The sequence below is a fragment of the Calypte anna genome, chromosome 1 (genome assembly GCF_003957555.1).
Source record: "Calypte anna isolate BGI_N300 chromosome 1, bCalAnn1_v1.p, whole genome shotgun sequence".
Taxonomy (NCBI): Eukaryota; Metazoa; Chordata; class Aves; order Apodiformes; family Trochilidae; genus Calypte; species Calypte anna.
This window is the reverse complement of record NC_044244.1, coordinates 63,927,636-63,947,099: the sequence shown is the minus strand read 5'-3', so window position 1 is coordinate 63,947,099 and position 19,464 is coordinate 63,927,636. Positions and strand designations below refer to the sequence as shown.

General features: G+C 43.2%; 1 protein-coding gene across 1 annotated transcript in view; it reads left to right on the top strand.

Annotated features, from left to right (window-relative positions):
• Window positions 1–17,032: 17,032 nt before the first annotated feature.
• The window catches only part of MICAL3 (microtubule associated monooxygenase, calponin and LIM domain containing 3), a 156,913-nt gene continuing 154,481 nt past the window's right edge, over window positions 17,033–19,464 (top strand). Inside the window, exon 1 of the mRNA XM_030454251.1 lies at window positions 17,033–17,238. The gene's annotated coding sequence lies outside the window, so the exon portion shown is untranslated. The remainder of the gene's footprint in view (window positions 17,239–19,464) is intronic.

Sequence of the window (19,464 nt, the reverse complement as noted above, 5' to 3'; positions counted from 1 at the left end):
GCTGAATCTGAAAATAGTCTTAGCAGGGAAGCATGCTCTGTAAATCATTACCAAGAGTTAGGCTGAAAGCATTAAAACACTTTGCGTAATATGCACATAGTTTCTGCCTTCATCGTCCAAGCCTCTGTTGTTTATTTCTTAAGCTTGCTGTGACTAAAGCTGGTTCTCTCGTCTCACTGTTCATGTCACAATTGAAGATTTAGACTGGTCAGAATTGGAACAATCATAAGACTAAATCTCTAGAGCTGCCCAAATCATAAGGTTGAAATAGGACTGTGAAGTATTTAATAGGCTGCCTACACATTGCTCAGCAAGTCAGAGGTTAACAAAGGACCTTATTCTTTGAAAAGATAATTGAGGCTGAAAACAAGTCAACCATCCCACAGCTAAGCTGTGGAGATCATCAGTTCTTGTGAACAATAGCTGATGATGTTTGGGATTCAGTGAGTTAAGTGGTTAATCCTATATAGAAAGCTGCATCCATAATGGAGTTTAAATGGGGAGATTCCATCCAATTCAATCTATTGGGAATTGCTTCCTACTGTTATGGTGATGGATATGTCTATAAATATAATGGTGGCCATCAGCAGATAAAATCTCATGGAGCTGAAAAGCCTCTCACTATTAAATGATACATTGATCTCCATGAAACAGCAGTAGCATGGGTTAATGAGCTACAGAAACCAATCCCCCTACTCTTGCTGAGTGACTGTTGCCAAAGAGAAGGAAGACTCATATTGTAGTTTCCTTCTTGAGTTGACAAAAAAAAGTCAAATCTCTAATGTACGTTTTGTACTGCCTATTCTTCTCCACAGGGCCGTTTCTTACATTTTACCGGGCACTCAGGCAGCATCTCATCCTTTGCTGCAATTTTTTCCAAACTTACCATTTGCTGTTCATATCAGAGAACGCTCTCTGTCAGAAGAGTTATGGCAAATCTGCCTTTGCAGTTTTCTTCAGATAAAATGGTTCCTTCTGCAGTGGCAGAGAATGCACTGGCAGGTTTCTGTACCTTTTTCCAGCACAGGTACTAATGGATAGCAGACAGGAAAACTTCAGTAACCACTGCTGTTCATCCTCACCTTTTTCTGTCACTTTTGCAATTTTAGCAAAAAAGTACTCACAGTCCAGGTATTTTTTTTTTTTTAAAGCTCAAAATCTTAAGATTTTTAGATCTATTATGCTATGCTGTAAGGCCTGAGTCATTATTTTCTACTCTCAGAGATGTTGGTACTGAGTTTGTGTAACAAGCACATACACAAAGTAGTACATAGACTTAAACCCCTGTATTTCATTTGTCATCCTGCCTCAGTAATGCCACAGTAACTGTATGTGCATATAGGCCACAGGACAAGAATGTCACCTTTCTGGTGCTTTAACTAGCTCTCCTGATGTTTAGAGATGCCAGCCACAAATGAGTTAAACCATCCTAAGTGGCTTTGATTTCTCTGTTGTTTTCTGTATCTTTCTTTTCTTTGTTGTCCATTTGTTTCCCTTTGTTTTTTTTTTTTCCTCTGTTTTGTTCTCTGGCTCCTTGCTCCTCAGTTGGTGACTTACTGCGGATCTCATAGTTTCTTGGCACTGGGGACCATGACTGCCAGTTGTGCTGGGCAAACCCCTGGACATCACTGTTGGAATTATCTGGAGAACTTTGTAAGAGATACTCTGTGTGGCCGCTCTGGCTGGCAACAGGTGGTGTTAGCAGTACTTTTCCAGAGCTGATAAAGAACAATACAAGAAGGATTAGAAGAAAACAAGACTTCATATTCCCCCCAAAACCATGTCCACAGCTGCTTACCGTGTGAGGATACAGAAGGAAGGCAGTTGTGAGTGCTTTCCTCTCCTCCTTCTCGCCAAGGATGTTTCTGCTTAGAAACAGTCCTATGCTTGTCTAGCAGTGACCTACGCAAGGAAGAAAGGAACATTACAGAGACTCTATTTCTAGACTTGTCCCTTGCTGCTTTTGTGTCCTTGAGCATGGGATGGTCTTTTGCTTTGGAGACCCTAGAAGGAGTTAAGCGGAACATGTAAGATGGATCATGAGATTCACCAGCTCAGACTGTCCCAGTTCCACTCAGATGGGTCTGCTTAGTTTAGTGACTCAAAGAAATAAGCTGTCATTACCTCAGAAGAGCCAGTGCACTAAGAGAAAATGATTCTGCTTGGTTTTCAGCCATATCAACAAAACTGTTTACCAAGTTCCAAGGAGTTATAATTTTGGCATATCTGTGGCCTGTTTTGGCCTGTTAAATGTTACTTACGAGTAAGAAGGAAAGAACTTGTCTTGACTCCCAATTACAAAGCAGAATTTGTATGCTTGACAGTTAAAGAAAAACAAAACAAACCCCGTATTTTATATGTTTACTTCACAGGATCTGGATAGACAATGGGTATGGAGCATACTGATTATGTGGGAGGGATACATACTAGGTTTTTTAAGTAACGTCTCTAGCCTCTCAAAACAACCACAAGTTGAGACATATGTATATGTATATACAAATATACATATTTGTAAATGGCCTGCTCAGAGTCTAACACGACCGTGCAGAAGCTGGGAGGTGGCCTTAAACCTCTTTTTAGGAGAGTGACATTTCTGTTGCAGACAAGGCTCCTATTTGTCCTTGCAGGCCACATTAACCATGTGGACTGTCTTCTGCTGTAGTCTATGTGCAGCCACTGTGGCATCAAAAGAGCCCTGGTTAGGCTTCCTAGAGGAAGGGCAGAATTACAGGTGTTTCCAGGACTTGATTGGGAAACTGATCTCCTTTTGGGATGTTCTGCAATCAACCAAGCTTCTGCTGTCATGCTGAGCCTCTGTCTATTCTCACCACTGTGCACATGCAGGCAGGGGATAGGTGCCGATAGGGGTTGAGCCTGGCAGCAAGGGGAAAATGCTGTTAAGTGGATGATGTGGTCTTCACTGCGGACTCAGGTTTCATAAATGACATGTGATGATGCCAGAAAAGCTAAAGTCTTGAAACAGCCACAGGAGGATGGTGTTGCTGGCTGCATAACTCGGACTAGAAACAAGAGCCATGGTAGCACTGGTTTCACTGCCTAATGAAGGGGAATATGAAAAGCAGAAGTAAGAGCACAGAGAGGAACAGCAGTGAAATGATTGGTAGCCTAATAAACTATTCATGCCAAGGATTTATGCAGTGCTTTACGTATCCAAAGTATTATGCAAAACATTAGTTGATTATCCTTAATTAATCATTCAGGTAATTAAATGGAAGGGGAATGAAAATGGTTAGAGGAAGTTTGGAGTATGCAGGCTTCCTGAAATTATTAAATGATTTTGCTGTCTTTAATGGAATGAAGAATTTCTTCCTTTAGGGCTTCAGTGTGCTTGCACTGTGAGTGTTACTGCAAGATTAATGGCCACCTGCTTAATTCCCTGGGATGAAAGATTATGTGCAGCACAGCCAAAGGCGTCTTGTTTGTTTGAATAATTTCAGCAGTTATATGGGCCCAAAAAATTAAAACTATCACCAGCTCTGTGTTTTAGGGCACAGAATGACAACCAGCTTCAGAAACATCTTTCATTCCTTTGATTTCTCACCAGCAGGCTGGATTTGTACACACTTCTTTGCAAAATCTAGAATACCATTGCTGGGAGATAGGACATAGTTATGTCATAACCTGTGTTTTTTACCTTAAGCATAAGGGAAAGACAAAACTCTTGTGTGATTTGATGTAAAGGAATTGCTGAACTAATGTGGCAAGCAAAAGACACTGAAAATACTGCAAATGAAATGCTAATTTTTAACGGGTTAATTATTCCCCTGCAGTAAGAAGATAAGAGTCTTTGGCAGAGAAACACTGTGCAATTTGATTCCTGACTGGCATATTTAGGTTTATGTTATCACGTGCTGCCCGCACTTATGGAGTGGAGTGTAAACTCCTGAGGGAACCTGTGAAGAGAGGCATTTTTGGTCAGCAGGACTGAATCACAGCTTTGCTGCTGAGCCCCTTAAGCTCCTGGGAGAAGACCTTTTCATGCCAGGCCAGTATCAGCACAGACCAAGCATATCTCTCTTATCTCCTAAATTCAAAGACTGATTTATTGTGTAAGTCAGGTTTTCAATTTGCCTGCAACATGAGAACTCAGTATCTGAGGCAGGTACAATACAAGCACGTGGTGCTTCAGATAAAGCCTTTAAGAAAGCCCTGATTTAATAGACTGCTAATTGCTCTGGTACCTTCGCTACCCTCCAAAAAGACTACAAAAGTCTGTTTTCCTTCTGACCCAGGATACTGTCACTTTGAGCAATGAAAGCTATCAATTTTTTTTTCTCCCTCCCTTTTCCTCTGTCTCATTCCCCTAGGGACAGATGATCCTGGCAGCTAGATCTACCCTGGGCTTTTGCCTTTTGTTTTCCTGTACTTTTCTCTTGGCACAACTCAGAAGTTTTCAGCATTGTGCTTCCACAATCACAAGCTAAAATATTTGCACAGCTGTCTAATGACAGAAAGGGGGAAAGAGAAAATCAACCCTTCTGTTACTTGAAAATTTTAAAATAAAACAAAACAAACCCCCAACCAACCAGATTTTAACATGAATTAATCATCAAAAAATCTTCCTCTGCTCTTGTTTAAGAGAAACCTCTTTAACCTTGCCTGGTTTCCCCCCATGTCCTTCACCTTCCTCTTCTCATACATATAAACCCACATTTTCATGCTTCTTTTAAAATTCCCATGGGTTGAAATGCCCATGGGACTCCATTGCCCACCTGTGCATAATCACTGTTGCTGGTGTACGGAAATAGGACCAACTCCCACGAGCTATAATGAGGTGTTCTTCGAGCAAATCTCTGACTGAAGTCAGTGGAAGTTTTGGCAGAAGGATGGCAAAACTAATTACATTCCTCCCTCAAGTATATATATTGGATGGTGATGAGAGATGAGAAAATACTGCCTAGAAAGAAAGTCCATTAATAAATGAGAAGTAGATGTGGGGAAGAACAGTTGATTGAATTATTTATAATGCAGTTATAAAATTGCTGAGTTGCTGAGCTTTCCAGAGACACATCAATGACATGCATAACCAAGGCAGAAGATAATGGGAGTATAGACAAGCAGGAGCAAGGATGTCCATGAAAATCAGGTGTTGAAATATTGTGGAAAAAGTCTAGCATATCCACAACATTTCACACAGAACACAGCATAGTGATAACTTTCTAATAGCCTTGAAAGCTGGTTGTGAGTTAATTTTACCAGCAGTGCACCAGAGAATTTCAAACAAAAAAGCAAATGTAGGCCCATCTTTTAAAAATATAAAAACAGCAAAGACACTTCCTAACAAGGCTAACTGTAGACTGGAGTAAAAAAATTAAATGCATGTTAAAAAAATACTGGATGTGACTGATGGTACAAGAGCAGGTAAACAACACTAGATCCCTTGGTGCAACCAGTGTAAGATTCAATTTGTCAAATCTTCGGTGGCTAAAAGAAGGAAAAGTAAGAAGCTCAACAAGCTCACTTCTGTTTCGACATCTCAAGTTCACATGCGTGGACTGCACTCCTACTACAAACAGTCCACGCCCTTCCTAAACATGTAAACACACACTCCCTGCCGTTATCCTGCTCTTGGACCATATATGCATCTCTGTCCATTTTCTGCCCTTTGCATCAGCTGGCTTCTTCCTTTGAATGCATGAATGTCTCTTCTGAACTAATTCCTCGGTTAAAGGTGTGTTTCCACCCTGGTCCACCACTTGTGGTTTGTTTTGGGGTTTTTTAAGGCTTTCTTGCTGTCCTCAATTGTGAGCTCCAGACAAAGTGTTTCTTTCTGTAAGGGAACTTCACAGCCAGGACTGTGGTCTGGACACTTACGAGTGAAGGAACTTTCATGTTCCTGCTCCTGTTGCCTCCTAATTGTTAGGAAAAATTAATGTGCTGTGGCTTTAGCCTTCCAGCTCAGTTTATTAAACATGTGCCCTCCTGTGGGCACGAATTTAGGGTAGCACTCTTTTTGTCTGTGGATGAGGCTGGAGTGTCCAGGCACAGGGATGTACTCTCTCTGATCTGGCCTGGATCCAACAGCCAGGATGTCATTTCCAGCTTCTTAGCCTCTGAAACCGTCTGTTTGTGAAATGGGGCTGATGAAGCGGCTGATGAGAAATTGGTTCGTATTAGCTGCTGTCATTTTTATACCCTCCTCTGTAAGTAATGGTACAGCACTCCTCATGATCCCATTAAATAGCTCCAGCTAGTGCTCTGACTGCAGGAAGATAAAGATGTAAATGGAAAAGGCTTCTCAGTGCTATAGGCTGAGCCCAGTCACCTCCCCTCCCCTATGTTCCTCTGTTGTTGTTATATGCCCTGCTAGCCCAGTGTTATTCCCTCTCAGGACTGTCTTCTTCAGGGGACACCTTTGTTTTGAATGGCTCCATGCTATCACACCCAGAGGCACCAAGTCTTTTCCACCAAAGCAAGTGTAAAAATATTGGGGGGGACCAGCAAAGCAGAGCAGATATATTTAATTATATGTACCAACCAGTATTTTCCCTATGCAAGATTAAGCGTGCAGTTCAGTTTCCGATCTTACTGCATTCTCATTTAAGATTACTGAAGAAGCAGCCATAAAATGCTCGTGATAACATGAATTTTTATAACATGCCTCCATATTTCAAGTAACCTTGTATCTGTGTTGAACAGACACTCCTTAGTCATAACTAATTTTAAACAAGCCATTGTGTTACTGTGCAAGGAGGGGGGGGATGCTGTTAAACTACAGCATCTTTAGTTTGAAGGCTCCAGACTTCCTGAGAGTGGCCCTGGGTGCTCTTACCCACTTTGCAAAGACACTTCTACAATGCCAAGTGTAATGGCATTGGCGAGGCCATCACTACATTTTGTAATGTTCTCTGAGTCACACATTTTAGAATCATGTAAGCATGACAGAAATATTTGTTTCTTATCTAAACAAAATTAAATTACAGTCCTTGCAGAGTTCAAGAAAAGCTGGAAAATTGAGTCTAAAGTCAGAGGCATAGATGACAAAAATTACTTGAATCATTAATATTTTAAAAGTCTGAGGGTTTTTTAGCTCATAGTTTTGTGAATCTGGTTTGTCTTTTCAACCCTTTTGGGTAATATTGCTGTTCTGAGCTAGTCCCACCTCTGCTGCTTCAGATTATAGAGGAGCAAAAGGTTACTTAACCCATGTCATGATATGATCTTTAGTATTTGAATTTTGGCATCTGGAGGCCTGTCCCTACCTAGCAACTTGTGATGGGTCACTCACTGTCAGAGAAAGCTCAAACAACTTGACTTAGAAGTGAGGATAGGAAAGCAAGTAAAGAAAAAAAGATAAAAGATGTGTTTTTTACTTCAGTGTGCCTGTTTTTTCCCATACTATCTATGTGTACAGAGATGTATTTGTTGCTGGTGTTCTGAGTGAGGAAATCCATTACCTTAAAAGAAGCACTTGGCATTCATAGAGAATAATACAGAAAGCAACAAAGAACCATTGGCAACATCTTATTAAGAAGATGAGATAGTCTGTCTTATAAACAAGTGGTATTATTTAACTATCCAAGGGTTTGCTTTCCAAAACAAGCCTGCATTGTTCATTGTCCAGCAAAATAACGCCTGCCTGTGCAGTCCTGGCTTCTTCCCTAACTACAGCCTGGAGTCTGGAAGTCTCCACTGCTGTGATCTGTCTTGCCTAACATTACTAATAATCATTAAAAATTTCTTAAACAAGTAGCATATGCTCAGAAAGGATAGGGCTAAGACTTTTTGATTGAGGGGACAGAACAAAGGAACTCTGACAGCCCTGAGCTTCCCTGTAGCTGTAACAAGGCCTCACACACTTGCACTTGGCCATGTCAGCAGAAAAATATCTTATTGCTCTCAGCTGCTCATTCACCTGCTCAGAGAGACAAAATTATGTCGTCCCTTCCTAGCACTTCTTCAATTTCTGGTGATCATCTGCTGATGTTCAGATGTTTACCATAACAAGGTTTATTTTTTCCTGTTTTCACATGACATGGTATTTCCTGGAGGAAATTACTGGTGCTCTCGGGGTTAATGCCAGGTTTCCTATATCATACAAGTAAGATTTATGGATGCTGTAGAGCTCCATGGGTGGACTAAACCGAAGTGTGTCTGCCCCAGGTAGGGTCGGGGAAGATAGCCTTTTTAAAATAAATGGGTGGATTAGCCAGGTTAGAGGAATCCTCAAAGAAGGAGACAAAACATACATTCAGTGCTCTCATTGCCACTCCCTTACCAAGCCACACGGGACCACTACTCAGTTACCGTGGCAACAGTGACGAACTGGCAGCCAGACTCATCATCACACACCCTCCCGAGGCCCGGTGAGATGCTTTGGGAAAGATGTACAGAAGGAGATTTGCATCCCAGATCCCATTTCTTTTTTAATTTGGCTTTACAAGCTTGCTTTTTGCAAGCCTAGAGAAAGTGAAAATTGCACAAGCTTTCCAAAGAGAAACCTGCATGGAGGCAGGGCATGATGAGTGGCAAAGGGTCTTTAATTTAGATGCCTGTCCTGAATAGGTGGGCGAATTATGAGCACCTGTCGGGGAGGATTTGACTTGAGTGAGAAGAAGGTCACTTATGCAGCCTTGCTCTGTGAGTACTGATCCAGCCAGCCTCTCTTACCTGCTGCTGAAAATGTTACTTATTGTTCGTTATGGACTATAAAATTCTGGGGTTTCTTGTTTTTAAGGGGAGGAGTTTTCTTTTGCGCTAGCTCTTCTAAATAGGCTTCACACAAAAGCTATGAATGCACTGCTACTGGATTTTTTTCCTAGTCGTGAAGTCCTGCAGGAGCTGCAGACTTGCCTGTTAGCAGTAAGTTTCTTGCAGCAGGCTCAATGAAATTTGCAAGGCAGGATCTGCAGTTTGCAGTGAGTGCTGCACTATCTGTACAGCACTCATACAGTACTATAGCCATCTCATAACGTACTATCCAAAGATCAGCTTTTCCACTTAATTCATTATTCTATCATTTGTTATACACAGTAACTAGCTTGGTTTTGGTGAGATTAAGAATTTAAGCAGTAAGTAAATCAAATGCTGCTTGGAACAGGTGCAGAAAGAGTATTTGCCCTATGTAGGATAGAGTTACAAGCAATTTCATTCCAGTGAGTCAAACAGATGCATCAGATAAACTGCTGATAAAAGAATTATTATATTGGCAGAGAACCATCACACTCCACAACAGCACATGGGTATCAAAGTCAAGCATACAAACAGCAGTCAAACATACAAGAGCCAGGAGCCAGGGGTGAGATCAATCTAGCATTGTGCTACAGAGCAAAATGATCATCAGTTTTATATTCTCATCTGAAAAATATTAATTAAATCTAGAGATCCATAAGAAGAATATGCTGCTTTGTAGATAATAATAATGCACTGAAAAAAAATACGGAAAAAATATCAAAGGGAATTTGTATACCACAGATTTGAAATCTTGATCAACCTACAACCTGTTTATGTGAAAGCTGAGGACATTTTTCTCTCCAGATGAATTTGGTGCTTTTTCTGTTCCTCGGCTAGACAGCAGCACTGGGGCATCTCTAGCAGTAATCTCATTAAGACTGTTAGGCTGTGATTGTGCTTGTGCTCTGTTGCTGGCATGAATTTAGGCAGACAAATCATCCTTAGAGCATGGATGGCTCTCACAGTTGAGAGGAGATGGGCTACTCTCCTCCTCACGAGGGATGAAAATCAGCCTTAGCTTTGGAAAGGCGCTGTTTGCAAGCCAGCCAGAAAGGCAAACAGGGACAGGTCTGCTCAGTCCAGGCACACAAGGGCAATTTATGAACATTAGCTTCTGTTCTTGGTAATGGGAGTCACATGTGTAAGTTCTCTGCACAGTAGCAGCAGAATACGCTCCTTTCAGTGTGTAAATAGTATAAAGCTGTGCCTGTGTGAGTGTTGGCATGAGAGGCTGGGCTACAACAGAAGAAAAACAGAAATCAGAAATGAATTATTTGTTCATTTTTCCACCCCCAGAACCAGTCCTGTATTCTGCTTTGTCCAATCTCTTATAACTAGTGTATGCATAGTAGCATGTTTGACCAGACTGTTTGACCAGAACTGAAAATGTTTTGATGATAGTGGATGTTTTTGGGGTCAGATACAAATTCTTTTAATTCAACTTTATATCATTGCTCTTCATTACAGTTCCTAAGGATGCCATAAAATACCTGTTCTTCCTTTCTTTGTGTTCCTGCATCACTCAGATATTAGCAGATAGTTCTTCTGCAGCAGTAGAGTTTAAGTACTTCTGGACATAAACAGACTGTAGCCCCCTCTGTGACCTCTGCACATGTGGACCTCTTGCACATAAATCCATACTGCTTTATGTCATTTGCTCATGAGCCTTGTGAAGCAGTCTTTGCTGAATGAATGCCAGTGTACCACACAGTTCATAAATATGTAAAAGCAATGGGCCCTATCCCAACAAGCTTAGATTCAGAAACATTTAGCAGATGTTCTGGCTGTGGAGGAGGAAAACAGGAGATGAATAAATACAGTACTGCAATAACAAATACTTTATTGATTAAACTGCACATAAATTAGAATGACAAATACACCCTTACCAGGACTTTGACCTATGCATAAACCAACACCAACATGTTTTATTAATAGCAGCTCCACGTTCCCGGGATCAATAAAGTGACTTCATTGATTTACTTTCCCCTTTTTATTAATACTTCTCTAAACATTGATGAATTTGGATGGAACACAGGTGGAGTCTTTTTTATAGCTTATCAAAGGACAAATCTAATAGTACTAGCAAAGCAATAAGTTTCTCATCATCTTTTGCTAAAGAGAACCTAAATAAATTAAGAGTTTGAAGAAGCCATCCAGACCTGTTTTGAGATCCAGGGCTGTTGGTTATTTCTAGACAAAAGTCATAATGGGGCTGTTCTATACATTTGGTTAAAGGAGTGAAAAGCTGTTGCTTTAAAAACAATTATACAAAACATAGCTCAGGCTCTCCTGTAGTCTGAACTCCAAATAGTAAACATACCTTTAAAACCTAAATGAAAGCTAAGTGGAGTAAAACAGTCCTGAGGGGAGCCCCTCACAGACAGCTCATATGAGGAATTTGTGTAGCTCAAATTAGGTGACGATCCAATGGTGTATTACAATGATGACTTCTCAGGACTGTCCTTCCATTACATTTCACAAAGGTATATTTAAATCCATTCCTTTATTCCTTCTTGGGGACTGGCTGAATACTAGGAAATGCTATACTTCTGATTTCTTCTTAATATACTAATTGCATAGAATGGCAACTATCCAGTAATACGTCATCTGGATATCATCTTCTTGCATATCTGTATTTTATTCATTGAAAAGCACTTGTCTTACTGCTTTAGATGATCTTGAACCTCTTTACAGACGGGAGCTGTTGTTCTTAGAGGCACCATGGAGTCAAACTCAGCTGGGCTACTCTTCCAAGCCCTTAGCATACTGTACAGTTTGGGGAGAAAGTCTTCTGACCTTGTGTAGCCTTTGTTTTGGGTTACTGCTACTTAAGCATTTACAGCATAGTGAAGTGAAAGTGCGTGTTTCTCATCAGTTTCTGGCATGCTCACAGTCCTAAGTCATAGCAGCAAACCCAGCCACAACTTTGTTTTACTGCCTGGAAAACCTGTGACTGCTGAAATTATCTACATTATGTGTGCAGACTCAGAGCTTCTTGTTTTCTAAAAAGCTCACAAATGCTTGTCTATGCTGAACACTCAGCAGATTAGAATGTAGCTCCAGAGACTTTCCGTACTAGTTTTTATCTGAAAGCTTGTTTTCTTAGCCCGAAAGTTTAGAACAGTTTTCCTATGTGATCAAAGTTTACCAGATCTGATGGGCCAGCTTTTTATTTCCCTGTTGAATTGGAGATGTTTTAACCTAGAAAAGTTCTGAATTTTTCTTATTGAGCCAATGGGTAGTTCTGTTGAGTGAATCCAATGGGTAGTTTTGTCAAATGAATTAGTGTTCTATTTGTTTTCTTGTAATAAAACACCACCATCAGTTTATTTGGAACCCAGCTCCTACTGCTACACACATCACTCCAGATTAACGTGTGCATGTGTGTTCAGTGATGGTGAAAGGGATTAACCAGCACCATTTGTAAATATTCCTGTTATTCAAATACAGATGCAGTGAATAACCACTTGCAGAAGAGTGTTGGGTGGTATGCCTTGTATGTCAAACAAAGGTTGAACACCTGTGCTATTGCTTATTCTCTGTGTTTTCTCCAAAATTAGACAACTCTTCCTGCTAACAGTTGCAGCGAATGCAGAAGACAACAGATTTTAAATTCTGTAGACTATAGACTTTCTCTGCTGTCCTTCAGTTTCATCTGGAAACATTTATTCTATTGGAAGTTGTATACAGATTACTTACACATCAAAATAAAAAAATAAAATAATAATAATAAAAAAAAAAAGAATAATGCTCTAGCTGTCCAAGTAGATGGATCAGAAAATAAGACCATAACTCATTGAAGAGACCCCCAATTAAATTCCTTCCAGCAGGTAGGAATTGAAATGCAGTGACTTTCAGCTGAAACACTTAGTTACAGAAGATAAGAGTTCTTGTTAATGGAGAGCATCTCAGTGGTTCAGTGGCACTTCGGTTTCATGTTGTGGCCTTGACTTTTACAAATACTATCACATATGTGGAAAGCAAAAGAAATCCTCTGGCACTGTAGACACCATACTAAGCAATCTATCCAGGGAGATGTTTGTGGAACACACCAAGTGCACCTTCCATTCTATATCATACTGATATGATGCTGGATACTGTTCCTGCACAGGGAAATTCAAGAAATACATGGACTAAAGTGAAAGCCACCGAAGGTGAACATTGAGAATTACCAGAGGTCTCACAGTATAATCTGGAAAGACAGGCAAGAAGAAAAGGAGTTTTATTGTCAGGGGAGTGTAATAAGTGACATGATAAATCTTTGTGCATCTAAAAGACTGTTGCAGGAGCAAAAGAAACATTTTTTTTCTTTCTGATGGGTAGGATAAGAAGTAGATGTAAGTTATGGTGAAAGAGATCCAGATTAGTCATGGAAGAAAACTTTCTAAAGGCAAAAAAGAGTGAATCATAAGAAAAATAACATCTTGCCTGGATAGATGGTGGTGCCTGCAGCACTGGGGAGGTCTTTAAGGGGTAAAACAGATGGGACAGATGCATACACTGGAATGGAGTTAGATGACCTCTCAGTATCCATTCCAGCCATGTAATTCAGTGATGACCTCCTCATTTGCAAATTGATTTGTGGTGTTTTTACTTGTTAATCCCAGATGTGGGGATTTTACTCCAGGACAGTATGCTTCCAGTGGAATTTGATGTTGTTGGGTTTAGAGAGTACAAATTCCCACTGGCACCTGCAAGTTCTGAGCCTTGGAAGGTCATCAGAAAATAATTCAAGATTCCTTGGTCATTTTTACTGTGAAAATAGCCTTGATATAATGAAGATATGAAAAATTTTATTGGATTTATTCTCTAACTTGCCTTCCTTGCTATACTCCTTGCCTAACTGGGAGCTACCCCTGGGTCTTATGAACTTTCAACAATTTCTCTTAGAAATGGACTATATAAAAAATTCAGGCCTTATTTTTGTATATTAACTTTTGTATATTTTGGTATATTAACTTTTTCAAAATTGGACAATGTACCATACTCCGACCTTATTTTGAGCAGTAGCAGCTTTATCTTCTTTGAAGAGGTTTTTCCTTTTGCTGGTTTGGGACTACTGTGTTGATTTCTGCTCTGTTCACTAGTGGTCACTTCTGGAGTGTGAGATACCAAGTTTTACAGTGCTTGCAGGCACTCATATGCAGGAAATCACCACTTGAACAGGGCAAGGTGACTGTTACCTAGCCTATTGCAAATTAGCAGTTCTGTAAAGTCCTCCAGGAAGAAACACTGATGGGCTTACCTTGGACATCACCAGTCTGAAACATCAGTCTTCTACTAGGCTGTGGTGAAGGATTTCAGCTGTTTTTGCTTGCTTTTACTGAGTAGCCTATTTTGTACTGATGTAGCCCCTTGTGTTAGTGTGCTTTATTTGTCTAAAGTTTTATAGAGTACTGCCTTCCACCCTTCTCCCACTCTGCCCACTATGTGCATGCAGTGAAAAGAGACATGCAGTGGAAATACAGTGCTTTGTTTCTGCTTTAGTTCTACTTACTTAAACCCTTCGTCTTTAAGTGCATTGTGAAAACTCCTCTGAGACTCTGACAGCATAATGATGCAAATAACTCTGTCATATGACTAAGCTTCTCGTGCCGAATTCCAAAATACCAAGCCAAGATGTACAAGCCTTTCTATAGATGCCATAGGGAACCTCATGCTAGACTGCAGATGACTCTTCAGTTCCCTGATGGGAATTGTTTGGGTCCTTATTAGCATTTTACAAAGATTACTGTTAAACTGACAGCCCTTCTCCTGACTGTTCAGAGACAGAGTGCTCAGTCAGTCATCAGTGGCAACATTGTATGTGGTGGTTCCTTTGAGAGTGTTTAAAAATGTCTCCCATATCACCATATGTAAACCTCTCCTTTTCAATAATCCAACACATTCTCAACCTGCATCTTTGTAGAGCAGGATACTTTGATATTTTGGCTGTCAACGGTAACACAGACTGCTGCCTCCCCTACAAAGAACTATGTCAGTGACCTCCATTGACTTCAAAGGAAGAATTACCCAATGACTGGAGGAGCTCTTGCCAACCCTTGGCACTCAGGTTCACGAGTGTGTGCATCTGTTAAGGTAAAGATAGGCACCTTTGCCAGATCTCCCAAAATGTAAGCTGAATCAGCAGCCTGTGACTCGCAAGTGATTGCAACCAGTAGCTGAGATTTCTAAGATCATGGAAACTCCATCAGTAAACAGGGTGGGTTGAGCCAAGTTTAGATCAGGGTTTCCTCCATCTGTTCTCAGACAGGGATACAAATAGTGATCTGGGAATTGTGCACTTCTGGTTGATATTTGTCACACCACACTGAAGTAAAAATTTCCTCAGCTTTACAATGAACTCGTTTTATGCCTCTTATGAACAGTGTCTATTTTGTTTTTTTATAATTTTATTGCAGTACCTGGGTGCTTTTTATGCCAAAATCCCTAATAGACTATGGGGATCAAAATTTATTTTAAGATAGTGTTGGAAGACTATGGCTTTGGTAAGACATTGAGACTGTGTGGGTTTGATGTGAAAGGTGTTTCAATTAGGTCTACTGAAAAGGACTGTTTCAAGGGAAACTGGCATGCTGCTGTATTACCATTGCAATTATGGTATAATCCTGCGGTGTTTTTCACTTGATTCTTAATCAAGTCATTGATTTCTGTATTGTTTTGCATTCCTGACCTATTCAGGTGCACATCCACTGGCTCTCTTGGCTGAATAACTCAAGGGCATACTCAGCTGAATGTGGCATGTATGTGTGCTCTACTAGCACACTTAAGTGTGCCGATAGGAATGAAGCATTTGTTTATGAACAGGATACAAACGTGTATATATATGCACACAGACGTGGGTGTATGTATATGCTGAACTGACAGTGCTCTTCTTGACTGTTAGTTCAGATGCACAGCATTCAGCCAGTAAACAGTGGCTTCTGAGAGCACTGAAAAATGAAACAGATGCACATACCTAGATACATCTAAGCTTACATACATCCCTCCCCCCCCAACATTTCTGTTTCTCTCCGTACATCCTTGAAGAAGAGGGGTTTGTAATTTCCCTGTCCATCCAGTACCTTTACTATTACCTCAGCATAACCTTATGGATTAGTCAATATTTGGGTCTACCAAGTGATTCAGTTAGCAGGAGACAAGGACAACGGGAGCCGGCATCCATCTGATGTAATGTTGCGCGTTTCACAGAGCACACAGGCAATGAGCTATTTTCCCCAACGCAGCAGGATCCAAACAAGAGTTGCTATGACCACAGCTTCAAGCTTCTCCCCAGCCAACCCCGAACGAAAAATATATTTAGCCTTTTGTCATGGTGATTTTATAAGCGTGTCTCCAGCCATTTTTAGCTCCCATTTACCACCTTTTTCCTGCCGGCTCCTTCCGTGCTGTCCCTCCTGCGCTCGGCTTCATCACCGCTTCACATTTACATGCCAGGCGAGAGTGCCAGTCTTCCGAGCGCACACCTCGGCTGATGCCAGCAGCCTGGCAGACAGCACCGCTTTGTGCGGCGGCACCTATTGTTTCAGCCGCCAGGCCTGCGAGGGAGCCCGCGGTATCATTGACTCATCTGGGGAAAGGTGGAGGGGGGGAAAGAGGCGAGAGCGGTTGCTTTATCCTGACGAGGCGGTGGGGCAGTTCTTGGCGGGCAGGTTAACTTCGAGCGGGAAATATTCGCTTCCTCACAGAGGAGGTGGATAACAGCGAGAGGGCGGCTCGCCCAGGTAGATGGGACGGGAGCGGCCACGGGCAAGGCGTGGGTCGCCACCCACCCCGAGGGCCTTGACAAAGGCGGGATGACAGGTGGGTGGGTTGGCGCGCGCGCGCCCCCCAACCGCCCTTCTCCGTGGGCGCGCCCGCGAGCGCGCGCCCGTCGCCCTGCACGCGAAGGCCGCCCCCGCCCGCGGCACTTTAAACGGTTGCCGCTACGCCCTGCCCCTTTTTTTCCTCTCCCCTTCGCCAGTCGCCTCTGGCGCGCGCCCTGGCCGCGCCCCATTCCGCCAGGACGGCCAATCCCCTCCGGTCCTGTGCTCCAGGAGCGGTGGGAGCGAACCATTGCGCGGAAGCGGGGGACGAGCCTGGAGCGGGAAGGGGCTGTTGGGGGGCAACATTTTTATTGCTCGTCGCCGTGCCTGTGGGGACTGCATTGCTCTCGTTCTCCTTCCCGTTTTCCTCCTCCTCCTTCAGAGCGCCGTGGGGCCAGCGGCTGGAGCCTCGGTTACTCACCGCCCTCCCCTTGGCTCCGCACATCCTTTTGGGGGAGCGGGAAGGGGGTGTAGGCTTGCCCGCACGCGCTCCTCCTCCCGTCCCGCCAACCGGTCCGCGCGCGGGGTGGGGCGGGGCCGGGGCAGCGGTAGCTGCCAAGGTGTGCGCGCGCCGCCGTCGCCGCCGCTGCTTCACCCGCCCCCTCCCGCGCCGGGCAGGGTCGGCCCGTTCCCCGCAGGCAGCTTGACGGGCGGAGCGCGGCACCCTGCGAGGTCAGAGGCATTTCGGGCCGCGCCTGCACTGCGACCCCCGCCCGCCCCGAAGCAGCATGAGGCGAAGGCAAGTGCGGTGGTGGGGGTCTCTCTGCCGCTCCCACCCCCTGGAGGGAGGGGAGGGCCGGCAGGCGGGCTCCCGCGCGGCAGGTGGGGTGGCCGCTGCCCCGCGGCGCGGGCCGGAGGAGGTGTCTCCTGTGGCGGGGGCGGGGGATCCGCTTCATCCCTTGGCATCGCCCGGCCAGCGGCCTGGCGCGGCGTCCCGGGTGCTGGCAGCGGTCCGGGGGTCTCTGAGCGGCGGCGGGCCGTGGCGGGGGCCGTGCGGGCCCGCAGGGAGGGCGGCGTCTGGAGCTGGCACGGGGTGGCAGGGTTCAGCCGGGAAACCCGATCCCCGGGGCGGCCCGCAGCTGGGTGGCTGGTCCCTGACCAGCCGGGGTGGTCAGGGAGCCTCGGCTTGGCGCCCGGGAGGAATGAGGCAGTGGCGGCTGGGCGGGGACCCCCGAGAGCTCCCTCGTCTGGAGGGGGCAGCTTGGCGGAAGGCACCGAGGCACCCACGCCCCTTTGTCCCGAGAAGGGAAGAGGAGACGGCGGTGGCAGCCGCGCGGGGGGCGGGCAGGCGGAGGGGGCGCCCTGTGCTGCGGGGCGGGAGTCAGCGCTGCAGGGCTGGGTCCTGTCGAGGTGCCTGAGGGCGGGCTTCGCCGCCGGCAACCCCTGAGCCGGCTGCGTTGTACCACCCGTAAACTTCACAGAGGTGACTACCGCAGTGTCATAAAGTACTCCTCGTGCTTCCATCGTCAGAGAGCTTGCGACTAATTCGCATGTACCGGCTTCTTTATATATAGCCTTCTGCTTGTCTTGCAAACCTAAGTCTTTTTATTGCTATTCTAGGTGTGTTCAGTACAAGGGATGTCCAGATTTCTAATTGTTTTGTCTCTTTTGCAATTTTGTTGTTAGGATGCAGACTTAATGTCTGCAGGCTGTTGTCCTAAGATGTGTTCAGGGTGTTAAAATACTTAACAAAGCTAACTGCTTCTAAACATAGGGTTAGAAAACCTACTTATGCATTCACTGTAAGAGCTTTATTCCATATTCTGAAGAAATCAAATCTTACCTCACACAGTCATCCATTTAAGGTTAATGCTGTGGAGCAATCAACAATAACTTTTGTTGAGATGGAGGAATACTTGTCATGTCTTGCACTATAAAAATTGCCACTTCTTTTGTTGGTTCTGTTGCACTGCTTTGGACTGTCAACAAACTGAATAATCTGTGGGAAATTATTCATTATTTGAATGCTGGGTTTAAGGCTGAAAATTAGGGTTCTTGGTTTTTCTGCACTTTGAATGTAGTGGTCTGCACTGGTCCAGAGGGGCTTATGGGAAGCTGAGCAAATAAATGGCCTCTTGTTGGACAGTCTGAATATACAAAAATTGACTTAACTGTTAGGGCTCGTTTTAGTTACCAACTTTGAAAGCTACAGGTTAACCTTTTTTTTTAAAAAAAACCCACAACAGTAAACAAGTTTTCTATGTATATTTAAGAACTTGAAATAAACTTAATTTCCTAGTAGTTACACTTTAGAATCCTAGAATTTTCAGGGTTGGAAGGGACCTTTAAGATCATCTAGTTCCAACCCTCCTGCCATGGGCAGGAACACCTCCCACTAGATCAAGTTTCTACATTTCTTTTAAAAAATGTGCTTATTCTACTTAATTTTCATTGTCACATTTTCAGCACTTGTGTTTGGCTTGTTTGTACTGCAGGGATGTGCTTGGAAACTTGCTGCATGGCAATTCACTTCTTTAATCATAGAAATATTTCTGTTGGTGTAAGAGTGTGAAAGCTTACTTGCGCTAAACTAGATTTAGATTTATATTGAAGTCAGCAGTGTCCCTTTAAACCAGCTTCAGGTCCACCATACGTTTGTCTGCAGCTGAAAATAAAGAAGCCACTCTCCAGTTAAGAAAATGTTTGTATTTGTCTTGCAGCCTGCTAAAGTGCTTGTGTCCGAGAACACAGGTGGATATAACTAGATATACTAGTCTTATATTCATTCATATCTTAAAATACAATTTTAAGGTGTACCTAATAGCTAATTGGTGAAGTTGGAAATCCTTCAGTTCTTAAATTAGTGGACAGGGTAACTCTGAAATGTTAGAGGACAACCATTAAGATTTTTCTTTGAACGGTTATTTTAAAGTATTTGTGTGAAAAAATAACTGGTAGTTATTCTGAATGAATGACATGTAACTGAATTCCAGTTTTCAATAAATTTGAATACAAATACTCTTTC